The sequence below is a fragment of the Paroedura picta genome, chromosome 18, assembly GCF_049243985.1.
Source record: "Paroedura picta isolate Pp20150507F chromosome 18, Ppicta_v3.0, whole genome shotgun sequence".
In the NCBI taxonomy this organism is placed as follows: Eukaryota; Metazoa; Chordata; class Lepidosauria; order Squamata; family Gekkonidae; genus Paroedura; species Paroedura picta.
In genome coordinates this window covers 11,300,849-11,322,342 of record NC_135386.1, presented here as the reverse complement: position 1 = coordinate 11,322,342, position 21,494 = coordinate 11,300,849, and the positions used below count along the sequence as shown (strand labels likewise).

Sequence of the window (21,494 nt, the reverse complement as noted above, 5' to 3'; positions counted from 1 at the left end):
CCAAATAATTTTTTTTGTGGGGTGCTGCTGCAAACACAACATGCCAGGAGACCAAAGCTGAAGGGGAATATGCCCCTCTGTTACTTTCCTGGGGGTGGGAGGAGGCTATGCCTTCCAAGTCTTTCTCCGTACACTGGGAATAATAATCTGTACACCGCCCGTGGCGCCGCGGGCGCCATCTGTACACCGCCCGTGGCGCCGCGGGCGCCACGGACTAAATAAAACAGTAAGGGGTTCTGGGGCGGGATGTGTCCGGGATGAGGAAGGGTCCGGATTGGACCCTTCCTCATGACAGACAACCGGAGGGACCAAACGGCAGGCGCGAAGCGCCTGCCGATTGGTCCCTCCGATTCCCAGCCCCAGCAACTGCGAGCCGCGCTCAGCGCGGCTCGCAGTTGCTCCCGGCCTGACGTGGTGAGAGGCGCGAAGCGTCTCTCACCGCGTCAGGCCGGCCCCAAGGAAGCCCCCGCCGCAAACACAACACAAGACTCCAGCCGCCGAGAAGCTGCAGAAAAAAAAAAAACACCCCCGGAGGAGCCTTTCGCCGCTAGCGCGACGAGAGGCAGCAGAAAAAAAAACCCCTGTAGGAGCTCCAAGCCGCCGCGCCGACGAGAGGCAGCAGAAAAAAAAAAAACACCCCCGGAGGAGCCTTTCGCCGCTAGCGCGACGAGAGGCAGCAGAAAAAAAAAACCCCTGTAGGAGCTCCAAGCCGCCGCGCCGACGAGAGCTAGCAGAAAAAAAAAACCCTGCAGGAGCCTTTCACAGCTCCAAGCAGCAGAAAAAAAACCCCGGAAGGAGCCTTTCACAGCTCCAAGCAGCAGAAAAAAAAACCCTGTAGGAGCCTTTCGCAGATCCAAGCAGCAGAAAACAAAACCCTGAAGGAGCCTTTCCCAGCTCCAAGCAGCAGCTCCCTGTAGGAGCTCCAAGCCGGCACGCCCACGAGAGCTAGCAGGAAAAAAAAACCCTGCAGGAGCCTTTCACAGATCCAAGCAGCAGAAAAAAAAACCCTGTAGGAGCCTTTCGCAGATCCAAGCAGCAGAAAACAAAACCCTGAAGGAGCCTTTCCCAGCTCCAAGCAGCAGGAAAAAAACCCCTGTAGGAGCTCCAAGCCGGCACGCCCACGAGAGCTAGCAGAAAAAAAAAACCCTGCAGGAGCCTTTCACAGATCCAAGCAGCAGAAAAAAAACCCCGGAAGGAGCCTTTCGCAGATCCAAGCAGCAGAAAACAAAACCCTGTAGGAGCCTTTCCCAGCTCCAAGCAGCAGAAAACAAAAAAACCCTGTCGGAGCCTTTCACAGCTCCACGCAGCAGAAAAAAAAACACCTCCTGGTGTCCCCTGGGTCCTAGCGCCCATTGCATTCCTGGTTGCAATGGGCTTTCTTGCTAGTATTATTATTGTTCCTGTCTCAATTCCACATCAACACATTTGCTTAGGAGCCCCTGGGTCCTGTTAGAGTTCAGGGGCCTTCTTCTAGGGTGCACACAAAGAACACGGACCTGATCAACCTTGCTATTATTCTGCACAAACTGAGCACCGCCTAGAACATGCCGAGAACTCTCTTTGCGTCTCTGGCTTGCAGAAGACTGGAAAGAATGTGGGTTTGTCTTTCAGGGAAACCTGTTTGCTATTATTTTCTTTCAGAAGCCCCTAGAAATCTTTAAGGATCTTCAAGGGTTTCTGAACCATAAATGGAAGGCAAATCTCATATGGACTGTGTTTTATTACTAATATACCAGTGGTCAGGGACGGGGACGCTGGGTTACAGCACCATATCTGTGGAATATTCCCCGAGCATCTAGCTGTTTTGTTTTGTTTAAATTTCATCAGGTATTTGACTGAGTTGTTATATTTCTTGTGTTTCTAGTGTTGACTTTGGGGCTGGTATGTTTTTGTTGTTGCCAATTGTTTTAATGTGTTTTCAGTGTATTTTGCTGGTTTTCATCTATACATTCTTGGTATGTTGTTGGTTGTTTTGAGCAAAATCTTGTTTGGAAAAGTGGGATAAAGTCTAAATAACAATATCAGCACCAGTAGCTTAAAAAGTCTGCCCTGCCTTTCCACAAAAGGTGACCTGAAAGTGAAACAACAACAAATAAAACAAACCAACAGGATACAATCATAAAAAGACTTCCCATTGTTTGGCAGGAAATGGAGTTGGTGAAGATAAAATGCAAGAAAGAACTATGCAGACCTCTTCAGGTCACGGTTGGGGAGAACAGCAGGGAGTAAGTGAAGTAAATAAATACATTCCACCCAAACTGATTTGGGCTTACCTTCACATAAACTTGGCTAGGATATAGCTCCAAAATAGCTATTGATGATGATACCTTAGTGATCCAAGGAAGATAAAAAATTAATTGACAGATTCTCAGTAAGATTCTTGCATGCGTTTGCTGGCAGGGGCTCATGGGAATTGTAGTCCATGGACATCTGGAGGGCCGCAGTTTGACTACCCCTGATTTAAATTGTCACTTAGTTCAGGTTGTAAAAGTGAGAGGAGGTCAAATTTAAGGGGGAAGTTCTATTGGAGGATCTTGTGTCGCAACAAGATGATTAATACTAAAAATTGATAGATTGTTTATGCTGTATTGTAGTGAGGAAAAATTAATTTTTCTGCTTGGCCGAGATTTGAAGAAGACCTCACGCATGGGGGGGGCATCAAAGACGATATTTTTTAACCAAAGAATCCATTACGGCAGACCAAACTTGTCTTACCCCTGAAACATAGTAACATGCTAAAATTATCTATCTCTGGTTTAAACTGTAAGTCCCCTGGGACAGGGAGCTGGCACTTTATATTGTGTACACACATACATGTTATAAAGTCTACACTGTTATTCACAACAAACAGGAAAATGCATATGGATTGATATTATTAGAAAAACTTGTCCTCCCAGTACATTTTGATCACACCTTTTCCAAATATGTCAGTTTGGCTGTTACTGTTTAAGAGGCCTTTAATCTGACCCTCTTCGCTCTATCACATGCCCTGGCTGTGTCTCTTGACTTCTTTTGCTGTGTTTCCCAACCTTTCTTTCTTAAGAGGACAATATCCACAATGATTTGTCTACCAGGAATCGTGTATTATTGCAAAGGGATGTGCTAGTCCTTGCAGTCCATTCACAAGTGGGCATCAGCCTAGCCTATGGGGTTTTATGACCAATTCATGCAAACTGATTCAGTACCTCAGCCCTGGGCTTGGCTGAAGATTGCAGGAGATTGGAAACCGAGAGCAGGCGGTTCACCTGCTGTGACAGGTCTTTGTAAGCTTTCCAGGATTCCCCACTAAACAATTAGAAAAATCACCGTTCTGTTGCATTGAGCCAACCTAAGCATGCATCCCGAAATAACATTGCAGGGCCTTCAAATGACTACTGGGAACTGGGCCCTGTTTGTTTTGATGACTTGTTTTAATTCACGCTTTCTTCCTGGATGTTCTGCTTGTCACAGAAAAATGAATAGGGCTCACTTGTGCCTACATAGGCCAGCCAATGTCTTTTTTTAAGAAATAAAAGTATTTGTTTACACATTTATTGGGAGATATGACCATAAGGTAAAGGTAAAGACATCCCCTGTGCAAGCACCGGGTCATGTCTGACCCTTGGGGTGACGCCCTCCAGCTTTTTCATGGCAGACTCAATACGGGGTGGTTTGCCAGTGCCTTCCCCAGTCATGACCGTTTACCCCCCAGCAAGCTGGGTACTCATTTTACCATCCCCAGAAAGATGGAAGGCTGAGTCGACCTTGAGCCGGCTGCTGGGATTGAACTCCCAGCCTCATGGGCAGAGCTTCAGACTGCATTTCTGCTGCCTTACTACTCTGCACCACAAGAGGCTCGATATGACCATATACAGTCATAATTACAAATAAATATGTGAGTGAGTGCTTTTTTAGGTGCTCAAGCAGCCAGCTGAAATGCAGAGCTGGTGAATGGGCTGATGCAGCAGCTCAAGGGCAGCAAGGGGGGACACACTGGGGTCGCTGGTGCTCTAAATCAGAAGAGCCAGCATCTAGTTTGCAGCCCCCCAAAGCAGGCAGAAGTCCAGATGTGGTCCTCAGATCAAAACATCTGCTCCAACTCCAGGGTAAATAAGATCCTTGCCCTTACAGTGTAAATGTTGTCAGGAGGCAGTGGGAAAGAGTTAAGGGCCCGTTCTGCACTCATTAGTTAATGCACATTCAATGCACTTTAGAAGTAGATTTTCCTGTTCTGCACAGGAAAATCCAGCTGCAAAAGTACACTGAAAGTGCATTATCCTACACATGCAGAAAAGACCCAGGATAGCAAAAGAGATGCAGTTTAATGTCTTCCAGCCAGGTTGGAAATGAACACTCAGAAGTCAATGACTTCAGAAATTAGATAGGTTGTGAGGAGGCATTGGAAGGAAGAGGTCAAGGTCATCCTGGGCAACACTGCCAAACACAAAGGTTTGCAAATTAGAGTAGGGGAGATTGCTTTATGCTCGGATCATTGCAAGTGATGGAATTAGTAGTGAAAGTGCAGTGAGCTATGTCTATATAGCTCACACTCATTGACTTGTGTGACTCGGTGCCCTAACGGCTCTTTGCTGGATAGCTCAGCCCCTGACTCTTGTTTCACATGTGCTCATCTGTGCTCAGACTGCTTCACCCAGATTATGCTGTAATCCTTACAACAACCCTGCAAAGCAGAGTGCTGCAATTAACGCCAGAATAGGGTGGCATTTTGTTTTAATTTATAGCTAGATGCCTTGATGCATCTGACTCTGTTCTGTCAAACAAAACAAGGGAGGAGGGGAAATCTCTCACGTAAACTCATTTTGAAAGTTACAGAAGGAACCCTCTTGGACTCTGGTCATCTGGTTAGCCTTGTAGAGCCCTGCATTCGGTCAGTCCCAAATTCTCCCAAGCCTTGCTATATTGCCCTTTTTAGGGAGCTGGGAGGAAGCTGACAGCAATGAGCTAGAACAGCCTTTCTCAATATTTTCACTGTTCACAGAATCCTAGAGTTGGAAGGGGCCATACAGGCTATCTAGTCCAATCCCCTGCTCAATGCAGGATCAGCCCAAAGCATCCTAAAGCATCCAAGGGTTTTCTGTTGAGAAACACCTGAAACATTCTTCAGGCTTCGAGAAACCCAAGAAGAGGCAATCGTGCAGAATATGGCTGGGAAGCACAGATGTGTGGGACCCCTCCCCTCTCCATCCATGGCCCCTCCCCTTCCCACCCCCTCCCGGGCCATCATTGGCCATTGGCCGTATATGTTCATATAACCCAATAAATGATAAACAAATTTTAAAATATAAACAAAATTAATTAACTCCCACCCATTTAGGAAACCTTTCCAGGGCTGTCAAGAAAATCCAGGTTTCAATAAACCCTGGTTGAAAATGCCTGAGCTAGAGCAACTTTCTTGCCTTGGAAAATGGGACGCCGAGGAGATGCTTGTTCTACTCCCTCTCTTAACATAAGAATGGAGGCAGACCCTGTGAACTCCCCGGACCTCCTGACCCCGTTCCCTGGGAATGAATAGCATCCTTTGGTGCCCCCCCTCTCCCTGGTGCCTCTCCAACAGCCTGGAGCCTTACCTAAATTCCTAATCAGGGTAATTTAATATATCTTAAGCCCCTGGCTGCTTTATTTGCTCTCCTTTTGGAGTTTGTTTTAGGCCTCCCCTGCCTCTCACCCCCATCATTAGAGCAACTTCTTTGAGGGCTGCAAGGCGCTGCTATGAGACCACAAGTCCCCTTTCATCTTCTAAATAAGCTGTCCTTCCCTGTCATTAGAATGGTATTCCCAGCCATTGAGGCCTTTGAGGGCTGCCAAAAAAAGAAAGAAAAGAAAAGAAAAGTGCTTGGGGAGGTGAATAATCCACAACTGTAAAACTGCAAGGCCAAAGCAAATAGCTCCTTCTGAGACAAAAGGGCGAAGGGAAGGGGGGGTGTTGGCTGGACTTGGCACAGGCTAGGCAGGAAACAGCCCTGGCACGGTGCCCGGGTCCCAGGAGAGAATGTTCCCTGCCGCCGTTCAGCGCCCATTCCTCTCTTGCACAGCGGCTGACTCTTCCTCATACCACAACAACCAAGTCCATTCAATGCCCCGTTTCTATGCACAGACCATATCTTCTGCCAGAGCAACACTGACCGTGGCTTAGAGGAAGCAGCAGATTTGAGGCAGTAGATTTGTTTGTTTTTACATGTATAATTTTTTTCTCTCTAAGAAGTGAAGTTGGAGTGGGAATGTTTGGATTGTGGGCCTTCGTTGGCCAAATGTTTCGGCCTGTCCTGATTTCTGTTGTGCACAGATTTGCAGTATAAGGCACATACCGTGCAATTGTGTACTGATTCTCAGTATGAGGCACATATATCAGAATTAAACACATACCCCATAATGTGCATGAAAACAGTTGCAACAGGGCAGCTGCAAAATTATTGCACCTGCAGACCTCAATTGCAGGGAAGACAATGGAGCAGATTTTAAAGGGGGGTAATCTGCATTCATCTAGAGAACAATTTGTTAATCTGGGGAAGTCAGCATAGGTTTGTCTCCAACAGGTCCTCACAGATCAGCCTGGATTCCTTCTTTGACAGGGTGATGGGTTTATTAGATTATGAAAACTCAGTAGATATTATTTACCTAGATTTTAGGTTCACCATGATGTTCCGATGGGTAAACTGGACCGTAGACTGCATTTTCAGATGGTTTAGGTGGATAGGGAACTGGCTAAAAAACCACACCCAAACACTCTGGAATGATATGTAGCTCCCGAAATATAACCTCTTTACCAAGTCCTACAGACTCTTATCTGTGTACCCTGATTTCTCTGTAAGAGAAATTCACGTGTCAACACAGGCATAGCCACTTGCTGCTGCAGAAACAATTTCTGCACTTTCCAAACTCTGAAACAATATTCAGAATGTCTGAATTTTACATATAATCATAGATTCACAGAGTAGGAAGGGACTTCCAGGGCCATCTAGTCCAACCCCCTGCAGAATGCAAGGAATTCACAACTACTTGCCCACCACAGTGGACACAATTTCACATCCAGATGATTCCGCCCCCCCCCCCCACCAAACCAGAATCCCTGGCCAGTCTGGCCTGGAATAAATTTGCCTTCTGATTCCAAAGTGGTGATTGGCAGTTCCCTGGGCATGCAAGAAAGGGCCACAGGAGCCAAGCACTGACACAATCCCTTTTGCTCACCCACAATCTGCCTCACCACATGTATAATTTTGTTTGATTTCTTATATTTGATGTCATATTGGTCTTGGTTGTTTAGTTTTTAAACATCGCCTAGGGGGGATGTATTTACAAGACAGAAATCTAACATCTTGTGCTTGAGTCTTAAGACTGGAATGTTCATTTATTTGTTTCCTTTCAAATGAATCCAAGCCCAAGTGGGTCTGCCAGGGTCTACTTTGGTCAGTAGCAACACTGATCTGTGTCAAACACTGAAGGGGTGACTGACTGAGCCTGGCTCAGTGGTTGCTCACAGCTGAAAACTTCTAATCAGCAAAGTCTATCAGACTGCTATAATAGTAAAAAAAATGGGTGCCGGTTTTCAAGGCAACAGATGTTCTGAGGTGATTTGCCATTGCCAGGGGTAGTCAAACTGCGGCGCTCCAGATGTCCATGGACTACAATTCCCATGAGCTCCTGCCAGCAAACATTGGAGGGCAGCAGTTTGATTATCCCTGCTTTAATCCCTTGTCCACAGTCCTGCAAAGAATCAGGCAGGTTTAAATTCTCTTAACTGACTCTTGGTTTCTGTCTCCATCCCTAATCCAGCAGCTGGGCCTCAAAGGCTAAGAAGATCCGTGCAGGAAGCAAATCACCTCACGGTTTTACAGGGGAAGGGACAGACACAATGGGGGACTCTGGATCACACCTTTCCCATTGGACCAATTACTGGACACAGACTCTCAAACCGAGTGAAATTTGCCAAGGTACATGAGGCACAGAACTATCCTTTACTCAGATATCCACCCTTTATTCTACTCAACTGCTATTATGTGTAAAAATTAAAAGAATACTCCCCAAAATTGTTAGTAGGATTCCCCTGCCACACACATCCCTTATGAGCCTTTGTTTGCAAAAAAGGAAAAGGAACTTTTCTTGATTATTGAGGTTCGATTCTGCTCAAACTAAATTGAATTATGAAGCTCAAAGTGAAATTAATTAATCTGTTTATACAGTTAACTCTGTCCCTTCTTTGCCCTCCCTTCCTTTCATTGTACCTTGCTTTACACTACCCAAAGGAGTCCCACGGCAGTTTACAACTGTCCCTTCCTGTGAGGGAGGTGGGGCTGAGAGAGTTCTGAGATAACTGCTCTGTGATAACAACTCTAAGAGGAGTGTGACTAGCCCAAGGTCATCTAGCCAGCTACGTGTGGAGGAGTGGGGAATCAAACCCAGTTCTCCAGGTTAGAGCCCATTGGTCTTTAACCACGACACCACACTGGCTCTCCAAGGTGGCCAACAACCCAATCACACAATATAACCATTTAAAATCTATCTATCCATCCATCCATCCATCCATCCATCCATCCACCCACCCACCCACCTACCTACCTACCTACCTTTAGATTTTTGCCCTGCCACTCCTGGCAAAGCTGACTCATGGTGGCTTACAACAAGCTTAAAATAATACACAAGATTAAAACCTTCATAAATTTTAAAACAGACTAACAGCAACTCAAAAGCAGCATCATTTACAGATTATAGCCCTAATTAGACATGCTCTGCTGCTGGCTCCATAATTTTTCTCTGAGCCAGCAGAGGGATGTCTTCACTCAAAGGAGAGGCTTGGATGATGTTGAGCTAGATCCATCAGGGCCCTAAGCTCTTAGGGGAGCTCATTCCACCAGGGAGGAGCCAGGGCCAAACTCTCCAGAATACATAGGCTGACAAGTAGTCTCTCAGATATGCTGGACCCAGAGCATAAATGGCCATAAAGGTTAAAGCCAATGCCTTGAACCAGATGCGGAATTCTACGCATATCCAATGCAGCTGCCTCAGCAACGGATGGATATGGGCTGTCCAGGATGTTCCAGAGCAGGGGTAGTCAACCTGTTGTCCTCCAGATGTCCATGGACTACAATTCCCATGAACCCCTGCCAGCAAATGCTGGCTGGGGCTCATGGGAATTGTAGTCCATGGACATCTGGAGGACCACAGGTTGACTACCCCTGTTCTAGAGAGAACCCTAGCAGTCACATTTTGTATCGGTTGCAATTTCCAGGTCAGAGACAAGGGCAAGTCCACACAGAGCAAGGTACAAAAATGTAATCTGGAGGTGACTGTGGTATGGATCACTGGGGCTACGTGTTCTGGGGCCAGATAGGGCACTAGTAGCCTAACCAGGCAAAGATGGAAAAACACCAATTGGGCTACTCTAGTGACCTGCACTTTCACTGAAAGGGAAGCACTGAACTTCCGGAAGAAGTTCCTGACAGTCAGAGCGGTTTCTCAGTGGAAAAGGCTTCCTCAGGAGGGGGTGGATTCTCCGTCTTTGGAAATTTTTAAACAGAGGCTGGATAGCCATCTGACGGAGAGGCTGATTCTGTGAAGGTTCAAGGGGGTGGCAGGTGACAGTAGATGAGCGATTGGGATGTGAGTGTCCTGCATAGTGCAGGGGGTTGGACTAGATGACCCACGAGGTCCCTTCCAACTCTATTATTCTATGATTCTATGAAGATCACACCCAGATTCCTGGCAGCCTGGAGCCACACACCATCCCGGGAGGCCAAGTACACTTCTGAGTCTGGTCTCTTCCTACCCAGCCACAGGACCTCTGTCTTGGAGGGGTTGAATTTCAGGTAACTCTGCTTGAGCCAATCCTTCCAAATGTCTGGCAAATGGTTCTGGGAGGCAGTCGGGACGGCCATCCACAGATGAGCTGGGTGTCATCCGCATACTGATGACAACCCAGCCCATAGCTCCAGAACAATTGGGCCAGAGGGTGCATGAAGAAGTTAAACAATGTAGGGGAGAGTATAGCACCCTGAGCCTCCGGGGAGGGCGGTATATAAATAAAATAAATAAATAAAAACTAAACTCCACAGGGGGTTTGGTAACACCAAGATTGTTTCTCCCCCACTGCAACCCTCTGTCTGCGGTTCTGGAGAAAGTAGACCAGCCATTATTAGGTTGTCCCTCGAATTCCAGCTCTTAAATGGTTCATAAATGTGCATGTGTGAGGGAGGGGGGAGTCTTGTCCATCACAGGTTAGGGGAGGTTATAAAAGATTTGTGATTTTTGACTTGCATGGTTCAGGAAGAGCCAGCAGGGGGAGCACCACACATAGCAGTTGGGCAGCTGTTACTGCCATAAACTCTCACTACAATATGCATTTTCCTTGGGCCGGTTCATCCACGTAGCACATGTAACGCCACAGGCCCTGCACTTGCAGGGCCCTCACATGGTGCTTTCTCCCCTGCATGGCTCAGGACTGTAGCCTCTCCCTTCCCCCTTCCCTTCTTTAAGGGCAGTCAGAGTGACACCTCTTTCCAATTTGGGGGGCCCTTCCGCCCCCAGTTCAGCTGCTCCTGCCGCAATTGTACTCTGCTAGGGCCCCAAGAATCCCTGGCTCTGGTGCTATGGGCCCCACAAATCCTTAAACCACTTCTGCTTGTAATTGCAGGATAATTGCGCTTTCCTGGGATGTCCTGTGAAGTCACAGCCGACTTAAGGCAACCCTGTAGGCTTTCAAGACAATAGCTCTTAAGCATAGCAGCAGCAAGAAAGATGTATGTGGGGCATCTGGATGTAAAGACAGCACTTCTTCATGGAGAAATGAAGGAAGCAGCCTACATGGAACAGCCACCGGGATTTGAATGGCACAAAGACAAGAACCTGGTGTGTAAACTGAAAAAGAGCATCTATGGATTGAAACAGGCTGCAAGAGGCTGGAATGAAAGACTTCATCAAATGTTCAGCAAGGAAGGGTTTGAGCAAGGCAAAGTGAAACCACGTCTCTACTCAAGATATAGAGACAAACGATGGACATATACCGATTTATGTAGATGATCTGCATTTATGTTATGAAGCCAAGGAGGACTGTGATGAAATCGTCTAGAACCTGAATCAAGAAGTGGAAGTGAAGGAACTTGGAGACAACAAGTGCTATCTTGGAATACAAATAGAACGTAGAGAAGATGGAAGCTATCTGATTGAGAAGATTAACATATTAGCAGAAAATCCTAGCATTTCTGAACTTTATGAATATGAAAGAAAGCCAGCGCCAACTCCTATGAAGACAAACTACTTGGAACAGAGAGGAATTAGTGAACATTTCCTCGACAACAAGCAGTGATGATGATGATGAAGTCATCTGTTCAGTCGTGTCTGACCCTCGGAGATTCTATAGGAAAGTCTTTGCCATGTGCCCCTGTCTCTGACTGCTTCTTTTAGTTGGTTCATGGTCATCCCTGTGTTGGCTTTGATCGTGTCGAGCCAGCGAATCCTTTGGCGACCACCTTTCCTTTTGCCGCTGGTCATGCCGAGCATTGATGATTTTTCTAGCGAGTTTGATTGCATGATGTGTCCAAAGTAAGTGAGCTTTAGCCGCAATCTCTTCCCTTCTAATGACATAGTTGGTTTGCTCCCCTCTAAAATTATCTTTGGTTGTCCATGGTATTTGCAGCATTCGTCTCCAATGCCATTATTCGAAAGCATCTATTCTCCTCCTGTCTTCCTTCTTCAGGGTCCAGCTTTCACATCCATAGGTTGTTATGGGGAAGACAATAGCACTGACTAGCAGGAACTTTGTATTAAGGCTGATGTCCTCACTTTTCCATATTCAGTTCATGCCTAACATTGCGTTTCGGCCCAGTGTTATTCGCCATTTGATTTCACAGCTACATCCACCACTGCTATTGCCAGTAAACTTGGTCTTCTTGATATTTAGGTCTTATCCCATATTTTTACTTTCTTCTTTCAGTCTCTTTATTAGGGTCTTCAGATCACGCTCCGATTCCGCAAGGAGTGTTGTATCATCTGCATGGAGGAGATTATTGATGTTACGACCTCCAATTTTGACTCCGGTCGTAGATTCTTCCAGATTAAGAAGAATCTGGAATTCTTCTTACATCTGCATAAAGGTTAAAAAGAAAGGGTGATAAGATACACCCTTGTCTCACTCCTTGGCTGACCTTGAACCAATCAGTGTCTCCATATATTGTTCATACTGTGGCCTCCTGGTTGGTGTACAATGAGCTGATCATTGGCTGTATTTGGTTGTGACACAGTCTATTGATGTCACTGAATTGATTTTTGCTATATATTCCCTATCATGTAAGATCATAGCCTGACAAAGAGTGCTTGCACTTGAAAGCTCATGACCTGAATAAATCTTTGTTGGTCTTAAAGGTGCTACTGGAATCTGATTTTATTGTGCTACTTCAGGCCAACATGGCTACCTATTTGAATGAACTGATGAGTTAGGTTAAGTGGGACAACACTCCCGATTCATGTAAGGCATCCCTTAGCTTCTTGTGATCAACACAATAAAATGCTTTAGAATAATCAACATAGCATAGAGAGATGGCCTTTTGATACTCATGTGTTTTTTCAAGCGCAAATTTGCAATGTGGTCTTGCGAGCTGTTTCAGAGCCCAGATCACTTCTTCTTCCATTATAGGCGGTTCCAATTTTTGGCTGGTGACTGAGGCACCTTGGTGTTTGCATATGATTCTTCTGCATATTGTCGCCATCGATCCTTGATGTTGGCTTGGTCAGTCAAGTCTTTTCCATGCTTGTCTTTGATGGTCACTTTACGAGCAGTGTAGGTGCTCCGAACTTGTTTCACCTGAGCAAAGAGGCTTCAGGTGTGGCCTCTAGTACACTCCCCTTCCAGTTGCTTGCATCCTTGCATCCAATACGTTTCCTTATCTTGTCTAGCAGCACGTTGAAAATCTGCATTTAGCTTCCTGAATTCATCTCTCATGCCAGCAGCTTTTGCTGCTGTTTTTCAGCAATTTTGATGGTGTCAGATGCTGCATCTTCTTTCTGGCTTTTTGTATGGTATGTGTTCTAAAGCAGCTTCTATGATATTAGACCGAAATTCTTGCTACAATTCCTCAGGTAGCTTCTCAGTAGTATCAAACAGTTCGAATTTGTTCTTCACTTCTATGGCATATGTTGGCGGAATCTTGGTGACATCAAACTTCTTTGGGGGTACATTTTTCTTGATATTACATAATCGGACTTTCACCTTGGCCACCAACAGTTCGTGATCAGAGCCACAATCTGTACAAGGAGTACAGAGAAGCAATTGGAAAACACTGATGTGTCCAGATATCACGGCGGCTGTTGGTTTATTAGGCAGGAATGTGGAATCACCAACCAAAAGAGACTGGAAGGCAGTCAAGCAACTTACAAAGTACCTGACTGGTACTGCACATCTGAAACTGAAGTGACCAACATGTGACAATCCTTGACTGGTGGGCTAGATGGATGCCAATTGGGCAAGAGACACTACTGACAGGAAGTCAACCAGTGGACACTTGTTCTACTATGGCGGCAGAGTAATCAGCTGGAGCAGCAGGAAGCAAGAAAGTGTAGCTGTCTCCACAACTGAAGCTGAATATGTATCTGCAGCGGAAGCATGACGACAACTGAAGTGGATACTGCAACTAATGCAAGACGTTGGGATAGAAGAAGCCAAGCCAATGCCACTTTATGAAGACAGCCAAGGGTGCATAAAGCTTGCACTGACAGAGCAACTCGAGAACTAAGCACATTGATGCGAAGAAACACGAAGGAAGATGGGCTTGTTGAGCAGGACTACTGTCCTACGAATGAAATGACTCACCAAGCCACTCTCCAGGGAGAAGCTTCAAAGTCTACGTAAGAAGATGTACCTTGTGGATTTTGTACACTAGACCCTGAGAAGGGTTGTTGGAATAGGCAATGTCTGGTATACAAAAATAGGAAGAGAACAAAAGCCTGAGGTGGGCAGACCATTAGATAGGTCAGTGAGGTTACTGACCTTCTATCCTGTTAAGTGTTACTTCTTGTCCATCTCTAGATTGCCACTCTTGGGGCAATTTCCTGCTTCTTCTTGGAAGCTTCTATCTCATTCTCTCTCTGCTAGTCAGCCTGTAGTCAGGCTATTTCAATCTCTGCACTATCAAATATGGTCGTTCCTTAATAAATCCTTTTCTCATAATCCAGAAATACAGCGTGTGCATATCTATGACTTACTCTGCTAAGAGAAGCAGCCCAGAGCATATAAAGTCTATACAAGTGCAATGACATATGGAGACAAAATGCTCCCTGCAGTAAAGGTACAGCAGGCTAGGAGTAGAAGAAACCTCAGCAAGGACCCGGAGAAACCTTTGCTAGAGACTGCACGAAGGAAACTTCCGGTGTCCTATTACTTGGAAAGATATCTGCTCCCCCCACCAGCATTCTGCTGTCCTGTGGGAGCCCCACAGCTTCCAGCTGCATTGCTGTCCCCCCCCCCCAAATACACCCATCTGCGCATCATGTAAACAGATCTTCACGTATGTTTCTTCAAAACGTTTTTATTAAATTAAAAAAAGCGGGCAATCTAGTGGAACGCAATATGAAATGCAGGGAAACAATCCCATGAATTTCAAGGAAACAACCTGTTCAGGTGAGTTTCCTAGTATAAATACATGTGTACAGGCTCCCTCCCAGTCCGGAATGATTTTGGCATTCCAGGAGGTCGGACCAAGCCCTATGAAGATAGGTTGAGGGACTTGGGAATGTTCAACCAGGAGAAAAGGAGATTGAGAGGGGACATGATAGCCCTCTTTAAGTATTTGAAAGGTTGTCATTTGGAGGAGGACAGGATGCTGTTCCTATTGGCTGCAGAGAAAAGGACATGCAGTAATGGGTTTAAACTACAAGTACAATGATATAGGCTAGATATCAGGGGAAAAATTTCACAGTCAGAGTAGTTCAGCAGTGGAATAGGCTGCCTAAGGAGGTGGTGAGCTCCCCCTCACTGGCAGTCTTCAAGCAAAGGTTGGGTACACACTTTTCTTGGATGCTTTAGGATGCTTTGGGCTGATCCTACGTTGAGCAGGGCGTTGGACTAGATGGCCTGTATGGCCCCTTCCAACTCTATGATTCTATAATTCTACTACACCAGGGGTAGTCAAACTGCTGCCCTCCAGATGTTCATGGACTACTGGCAGGGGCTTATGGGAATTGCAGTCCATGGACATCTGGAGGGCCGCAGTTTGACTACCCCTGTACTACACCCTAACTAGCAGATTAAGTCCATATCGGATGAAGGGATTTGGGGGTAAGTTCAGAGATGGGGAGGGGGATCTAAACTCTAAATCCAAACTCAAATGAGAATAATAATGCTTGCTTTAAAAATAACGCATTATGGCATTATCACATAGATATGATCATTTGAAAATGGCTATGGCTAATCTCCACTGTAACCCAAAAAATATTGCAGCCAGAGAGGAGATGACGGATGAAGGGGGATGGAAAAGGCAGAAGGGGTGTGGAGGGGGGAGGATTTCAAGGTACCAGACCATGGAATTGTAATCTGCCCCCCATCTCCCCACCCTGCTAAATATAATCCCAGGCTCAATGCGTGGTATATTGGCTAACTACATTGTGCAGGTAAGACGTAAGCACTTTTCAGTCCGCTTGATTTCAACTAGAGATAATGCACCCCATTTAATCGTGATTGAAATCAATGGGGAAACATCTAACTTAGAATGAACCGTGTCCTATAGCTCAGTTGGCAGGCATAGGCTTCAAACTGGAAAAGAAATCCCCCTCTGAAAAAGAAATATTTTGGAAAACTACAGACATTTGTAATTACTTGCAATAGACTGCAAAAGGAAAACTTCATACTGACTCAAACGTTATTACAGAGAGAGAGACCCTTGTGTCTCGCCAGGTCAAAGTGGCAAATGGTTCTTTTATTAGGATTTGAAAACAATAGGCACACCAGTGCAAAGGTAGACTTTTTGTGGTTTATTACTTATAATTAACATGCAGTTACAATCTAGGTGTTCCAATTTCACAGCAATCACACATACCTAATGAGACAGGTTCTAATTTCTAATCAGCCACTGGAAGCCCGGTCAGCAGCAGAAATATGGACCCCTGGCCTAAGGTGTACAGCATCTAGCATCTAGCATCTAGCGCTGGATCAGTACTGAGCTCAGGCCAGGGGTCCATATTTCTGCTTTCAATGGCCGATTAGAAATTAGAACCTGTCTCGTTAGGTATGTATGATTGCTGTGAAATTGGAACACCTAGATTGCAACTGCCTGCGAATTATTATAAGTAATAAACCACAACCAATCTACCTTTACACTGGTGTGCCTATTCTTTTCAAATCCTAATAAAAGAACCATTTGCCACTTTGACCTGGCGAGACACCTTGTGCAATAACAAGTGTGCAGAACTCGTTACTGACTAGCACAGGACTAGCCTGATCCTCATTTTTGAAGTGGACGGGACAATGGCGCCAGACGAAGGTGACCAGATTTTAACACTGTTCTTGATTAAAAAATTGGTCTATGTGGAGCAACAAAATTTGGTCTATATGGAGCCACAATTTTTTTCATAGAATGCATAGAATGCAAAAATAGTATTGTAATATATATATATATATATTTAATTTCAACATAAGCACAATTTGCCAGGTGCCCCCAGATTAAGGAGCCCGGCGTCTCCAGCCACCCAGCAGCCACTCCCGCCTTCCTTTCGCAGCCCCATGGCTCAGCCTCCTTAGCTGAAAGCCTTGGGTCTTGTCTAAGGTGACCAGATTTTAACACTGGTAAAGCGGGACACCATTGACGGGGGGGGGGGGGGGGGAGGTCTTGATTAAAAATCTGGTCTATATGGAGCAACAAAAAAGTTTCATAGAACGCATAGAACGCAAAAATAGTATTGTAATAAACATTTTAAAATTTCAACATAAGTACAATTTGCCAGGTACCCCCAGATGTCCTCCAAAAGTGGGACAATCTGGTCACCTTACCCCAGAGGAAAGTCCCTATGACAAGCGAGCCACCATGGCAATATTGTCACGGTCTACAACTGTCAATTCTTTTAATAATAACTTGCAAATTCACACACACACAGATTTCTAATTTTAATCGAAAGAAATGCAAACGTGGCGTCTTGGGCTACAGACCCACCGCCCACCCATCACACCGGCCTAATTGCCTCACCGGATTAGACCAAATGGCCATCTAGCCCCGGATCCTGATTTCCAAAACAATCAGCCGGCGTCTGAGAAACTCCCGTACAGGACAGGAAGCCCTTCCCTGTTGACTCGCCCCACCTCATCGCGGCGAGAGAGAGGCTGCCTCTAGATGTGGAGGTTCCACCAATCAGCACTCTGCCTCTTTGGGGAGGCTACAGGTGACTCCGCGGAAAGTGAGAGAGGTGTGTTTCCCTCTTCTCCCTCCGCCCTCGCTGAACTGTTCGCTTTCGCATGCCGATGCGTTTGTTTCCTCCTGTCTGGTGCCTAAATTTTCCTGCCCACTGAGGATCCCCTTGAGGAATCTGACCAAACTGGCTCTAGCCTAGCAAAGCCTATTTTTCAATAGTCTAATAATAGAATCAGAGTCCAGGAGCACCTTCAAGACCAGCAAAGATTTATTCAGGGCGTGAGCTTTCGAGTGCAAGCACCCTTCGTCAGACTAAGCTTCGATAGTCTGTAAGATTCGTTTTTTTTTCTTTTCCTTCCTCAAGAGGTGCGGCTTCCGAGGAGTTCAGCTCTTTCCTTTGCCTTTATATCCCGCTTTTCACTGCCCGAAGGCGTCTCAAGAAGGCTTCCGATCGCTTTCCCCGTGAGGTAGGTGGGCTGAGACGGCTTTGACATGACGACTCTGTGACAACAGCTCTATCAGGACTGCGACGAGCCCGAGGAGTATGGCTTGCCAAATTAGAAACCGTGGGTCTTAACCACTACACCAAGAATCCGGACTTCTCTTTTCCTCCAGATTGGATTTGTCACCCAGCAAAAACTTGATTCCATCGTTTGAAACGGATTACACGTTATCCTCCTATTCGAATTTGTAATTTACACTGCCGATACTCAATGATCCGGGGAGAGGCAGGGAATGAAGGAGAAACCCTTCTTTGTTTTAACAAGGAAGCTACGCGTCTATAATTACCACAAGGTGTCTCGCCAGGTCAAAGTGGCAAATGGTAATTACAAGCTATAATTAATTATAATTAATTATTATTAATGCCGACCGCATCAAGCAGACCCGGAGCAACCTGGAGATAGGCATCGCCTGCGCAAAAGAGTAGATCCACCCTCGTGTATGCACAGAAACACGCATAGGACAAGTGTGGCTTCATAAAGGGAACCTAGCCGAGGTTTTTACTATAGTAGGCAAATAACTTGCTCCACAGGCAGGCATTCGACAGGTGTAAGCTTGGGCGCTGCAGCTATGCGAGATGTTGCAGCTCCGGGTTTCCCTTCTTTCGGGCAGTTCTCGGAGGCTCAGAGTCCCTCTGCGCGCGATCCTAGGAGGGCTAGATCCGAGTCCACCGCCCCCCTTAGAGGCGAGGCGTAAGCCAGGTCCCTAAAAGTGGCTGCTTTCGTTTAGAATGCCCGGTGAAAAACGAAAAAATCAAACGAAGACCGGGGTCGTCAAAACGAACTTGTAAAAATCGTGTCTCCTTAGCAAGAGGAAAGAAATAGTCTTGATCGCCAGCGCGGGCACGCAAAGCTCTGGAAACGTTATGAATCAGCCAAGAAGGACGCAAAAGGATAGGCTTTGAGAAGCTGTTTCCGATTTAAAAATCCCCGCGTTGACCGCTTTCCCTCCTGGATCAACCACTAAAGCATGCGTTGATTTGCCGGTGAGAATGGGAGAGGATCCCTTTCAGTTAAGGAGGCTGGGAGCGAAGTCGGGCGGGGGCGCGGAGAAGCAGACACACATTGGTATGCAATACAGCAGGGGGAGTCAACCTGTGGTCCTCCAGATGTCCATAGACTACAATTCCCATGAGCCCCTGCCAGCGTTTGCTGGCAGGGGCTCATGGGAATTGTAGTCCACGGACATCTGGAGGACCACAGGTTGACTCCCCCTGCCCTGCAGGATTGGCCGGTGGTTCGAAAAGGTAACGAGAACGAATACATGAATAAAGGCGTTGTCTTTCCTTGGCTAACTTAAAAACAAACAAACTGTTTAGCTTCGACAGAAAACGGACGCAGCTTTAAAGCTACGAATGAATCGATGGTGGGAAAGCAAACGGATTCCAGCCTCCCACGACTAACCGGGTGAAACAGAATGATCCCCCGTGCCGCGTGGGATGGATTCCGAATGTAATCACTGCATGAACAATCGACGGGCGTTAGAGAGCCAAAGGAAATCCCAACCACGGCGTGGTTATCCGCCCTCCCCCTTTCCTTATTGCGTCCCCAGCCTGCCGTCCAAGAACAAAAGGGAAGCCCCTGCCCCGAGGAGGCTGCCGTCGACTCTGAGCGCCGGGAGTGAATGGAGGAGAGAATCGACAGTTTTGGATGGGAAACGAGCCAAGAGCAGAATTCCCCCTGACTCACAGCAACACAGGTTCGATTTGGAACCAGGTTTCTTCCGTCAGATCTTTTCCTGTCTCCTCTAAAACCCACAAATCTGCCGGCTGAGTTGACCTCAGCATTTCTAAAATCTACTTCTGGTCTGGAAGCCAAAAGGCACAGAATCTAGCAGAGGTGAACGGGATTCCCATCACCCCCGCCAGCATCCGTATCCTGCATTGTTAAAAGTAAGGACTGATCGGAAATGAACTTCAGTATTTAAAATAAAACAGGGTTTCATGTGATAACAGACACTTCCTCTAATGGGGTGTAAAACAATTCATTCAGCAAACGACAAAAGGAAACGAGTTAAGGAAATACAGCATTAGCATCATTTTTGTAAAATTTAAATTGAAAGCTGTTATTAAAATAGGATGAATCTGGAAGAAATTAAGGTATGAAAGCAAGATACCACAATCACAACTAATTAACAAGGGAAGAAGCCAACTAAAGTTAAGGTCTGCGGGTGGAGGGATGGGGGGGCACAAAAATTTCGGATTTCTATGGGATAGTCAAATGCGTGGCTTTATCTCCGTCAAAAAGATCTACTTGTTTAATTCTGGCTGGACCTCCATTGGTATCTACTCAAAAGGCAAGTCAAGTAAGATATCTAGCAGCCTTTCTCAACTTTTTGACCGTTGAGAAATCCCTGAAACATACTTCAGGCTTCCAAACCCCAGAATTGGGACCACCCATTGGTTGGGGAGCATGGCCCATTGATGGTATTTTTTCAGGTGGTGGTATTGATGGAATTTTGGGGGGAGGTGGGTTGACATGGCCAGATATGGTCATAAAGGTAAAGGTAAAGGTATCCCCTGTGCAAGCACCGAGTCATGTCTGACCCTTGGGGTGACGCCCTCTAGCGTTTTCATGGCAGACTCAATACAGGGTGGTTTGCCAGTGTCTTCCCCAGTCATTACCGTTTACCCCCCAGTAAGCAAGCTGGGTACTCATTTTACTGACCTCGGAAGGATGGAAGGCTGAGTCAACCTTGAGCCGGCTGCTGGGATTGAACTCCCAGCCTCATGGGCAAAGCTTTCAGACGGCTGCCTTACCACTCTGCGCCACAAGAGGCTCATCCCACAGAGGTACAGCCCAGAATATTACCCTCCCATTCTTCATAGTGTATAAACTGGCTCTTAGGCCTGACACAGGAGGAGAAGGTAAAGGGCAAGGTGGGAATCAAAAAGTCTTCCAGTCAGAACTGCATCACTTCAGACTGCAAGCATACATATTTTGAAGATGTTCCCCATGTTAAAAACTCCCAGAAAACAGAAAATTCTTAGTGTAAATCAGCTGTGTTAATGTTCTGTCTCTATGAATTATTTACACACAAAGGAACATTATACCACCTCAAGGCTCCACCATTTAACTCTCCAGCATGTATGTGAGTGGGCATGTGCACTGTTGAGCAGCAACCTCCAGGATGGATCCTGCAGGTGGGAAACGGAGCCCCCCCAACTGGGCCACCAGTCCCTACAGAACTGCCATTATTTCTGCTGCTTTAGAGAAGGACTTGCTGCAGAGAGCAAAGATCCCCTGCCTCCTTTGCAATAAAAAAGCAGAAATGGGAAGAGATACTCGTGTACCAATCCCCATTTTGCCGTGTAAGTTCACTTGGGTGACCTTGGGCCAGGGTGTGTGTGTGTCTCTCTCTAAATCCAATGCCCCCTTTAAGACTAACCAATGTTTATTCAAGGTGTGAGCTTTCGTGTGCCTGCATACTTCCTCAGACAATGGAACAAGAATAATAAAATTGCAGATATAGGGAGAGAGTAAATTAGTAAACAACATCACAAAGGCATCCACAAATATGCAGCGTGATAATGAAGACTGGATAATTCCTTGCAAGAATAACAAATCAGTTCTTTGGGTTCAACTGTTGTTCACAACAACATAGGGGGAATAAAAATGTTAAGGTTAGTGATTAATGGCAGACGCTTTCCCAGCTGTGAAAAGAATTAATTAG

The 21,494-nt window shown here is 46.1% G+C and overlaps 1 long non-coding RNA gene across 1 annotated transcript in view; it reads left to right on the top strand.

The window, feature by feature from the left end:
* Window positions 1-14,446, top strand: part of LOC143827741 (uncharacterized) — a 32,402-nt gene extending 17,956 nt beyond the window's left edge. Inside the window, exons 2-3 of the long non-coding RNA XR_013227400.1 lie at window positions 7,771-7,928; window positions 10,625-14,446. This is a non-coding gene — a long non-coding RNA (uncharacterized LOC143827741). The remainder of the gene's footprint in view (window positions 1-7,770; window positions 7,929-10,624) is intronic.
* Window positions 14,447-21,494: the final 7,048 nt, after the last annotated feature.